The sequence below is a fragment of the Limulus polyphemus genome, unplaced genomic scaffold, assembly GCF_000517525.1.
Source record: "Limulus polyphemus unplaced genomic scaffold, Limulus_polyphemus-2.1.2 Scaffold8033, whole genome shotgun sequence".
NCBI classification, from domain to species: domain Eukaryota; kingdom Metazoa; phylum Arthropoda; class Merostomata; order Xiphosura; family Limulidae; genus Limulus; species Limulus polyphemus.
In genome coordinates, this window is record NW_013673643.1 from 33,668 (window position 1) to 36,168 (window position 2,501).

At 35.8% G+C, this 2,501-nt stretch overlaps 1 pseudogene; it reads right to left on the minus strand.

Moving 5' to 3' along the window:
• The window catches only part of LOC106475059, a 9,084-nt pseudogene extending 7,123 nt beyond the window's left edge, over nt 1–1,961 (minus strand).
• Between the last annotated feature and the right edge of the window lie 540 nt (nt 1,962–2,501).

A 2,501-nucleotide genomic window follows, 5' to 3' on the forward strand; every position in this document is an offset into this window, starting at 1 on the left:
TGAATTATCTAGTAGATTAAAGATATTGGATTTCCAGGCTGGCTGAATTATTTAGATTAAAGATTAGGATTCAGGCTGGCTGAATTATCTGTAGTTAAAGATATGGATTTCCAGGCTGGCTGAATTATCTGTAGAATAAAGCTATGGATTTCCAGACTGGCTGAATTATCTGTAGATTAAAGATATGGATTTCCAGGCTGGCTGAATTATCTGTAGATTAAATATATGGATTTCCAGGCTGGCTGAATTATCTGTAGATTAAAGATATGGATTTCCAGGCTGGCTGAATTATCTGTAGATTAAATATATGGATTTCCAGGCTGGCTGAATTATCTGTAGATTAAAGATATGGATTTCCAGGCTGGCTGAATTATCTGTAGATTAAATATATGGATTTCCAGACTGGCTGAATTATCTGTAGATTAAAGATATAGAATTTCAAGCACAAACCTGCTTCAGACTACACACTTTATGTGGAAGGATCGGATTGAAAGGTGCTTCATTATGTGTGATCCCCAGTCGATAAATCAATAACGTGTACGTGTTAACCACCCATGGCTCCGTGTGGGAAACGTCCACGACCAGGAACGAGATTTTGTTAGGACCTACTCCAAGGGTGTAGTTAGTAGGCCTAAAATGGAAACATGTAAACGTTAATAATCAGTGAATAACACTTTTGTTGTTTTGGAATTTAAACTCATCAGTTGAATATTTTAGACTAACAATATAGTTTTATGTTACACTTTTAAGAAAGTTGGAGTCACTATGAAAACTAACCTTTATTTTGACGACTGAACACTTATTATTTGATGTTAAACAATATATTAATCTCACGAGGCAGTGGGGGACATTTTTGATAAAAAACAACAACAACTATCCAATCCGGATTTTCTTAATTTGAACTGAAATGTTTTGGGCATGTTTATTGGCTAAAGCGAAGGCATTTCCCGCTCCCTTTTAGCTTTGGGGCTGCGAAAAGTGAATGCAAGTCGTAAGATGACTGAAACCGTTCAAGCATCACGAGCTTAACGGCCAACAATAAGAAGCATGGAAGTCTCCAAATGACACTCAGAGGTATTCAGGAACCGTTTAGAACCACCTTGATAGATATTGTGCAGCAAGCCGAGTACAATATTATAGGTTTAGCTGCTTTCAAAGTGTTCCTGTCTGCTCATCCTACTGCTGACTATCGTGATGCTTCGACCTTCCCTAACGAATCGCAGGTGAAATCGTTCGTTGAAAACTAAACATAAAAAGTTGATAGAAGAAGCATAAAAGGTTGACAGTTGCTTAATTAATGATGCTGAGAATGTGGCTTTATTGATATATATATATACTGAATTTACTAACAGCGAATAGACCTTAGTATTAGCTAGTATGGAGACTTGAGGATGCTGTATTTCACTTAAAAATTTATCAGTTAACAAACGAAAACTTGTCTCGAAAAGTTACGTCCAAAACCACCCTCAGTGGGAGTTTCCGGATTGAACTGACTTTTAATATTCAACAAATTGTAGGGTAAAGACACCCTTTGGCTCCTGAGAGACGTGTTAAAAATGTAATAAAATGTTACTGAAATATTTCAAGATCTATTGAATAAGACTGATAATATATATTTCTTACAAATCTTATCAGCTTAATCCAAATACTGTAAATAACTGACCAAGACTTTGTGATGAGCTTCGGTATTGGGCGAAAGGCCTCTTCGGCTGTGGTGTGTGTCTAATATCACACTAACTATCGATCAATATTACTGAAAGTTGTTTGAAAATAGCACAAACCTGGAAGGGCCGTATTTATCATCTATCCGTACTTCTGTCTGACAATGTTGTCCGTATGCCCACACTTTCACCATTAGCTGGTCGTAAGAGACGTTCGTAAAATATTCCGTCGTGAGAAAAAGAAAAAGAGGGCGTTATGGTCAGCGTGGGTGACGTCATTAATTGAGCTACGTACGGCATGTTTATAGGGTCTACAGTGAAAACATACAGAATTTGTTACGCTAAATATATTAAAACTGACACCTACAAACAGTGACTTTTAATACAACAACAAACAAGTAAACCAGTTCAGGGGCTATATAAAAATCCACAGACTGTCAGCAGATAGAACATCTGTTACAGATCTTGTAAATGTGGTAATACATCAGAATCTATTACAGGTCTTGTAAATGTGGTAATACCTCAGAATCTATTATAGATCTTGTAAATGTGGTAATACCTCAGAATCTATTACAGATATTGTAAATGTGGTAATACCTCAGAATCTATTGCAGATCTTGTAAATGTGGTAATACATCAGAATCTATTACAGATCTTGTAAATGTGGTAATACATCAGAATCTATTGCAGATCTTGTAAATGTGGTAATACCTCAGAATCTATTACATATCTTGTAAATGTGGTAATACCTCAGAATCTATTACAGATCTTGTAAATGTGGTAATACATCAGAATCTATTACAGATCTTGTAAATGTGGTAATACCTCAGAATCTATTAT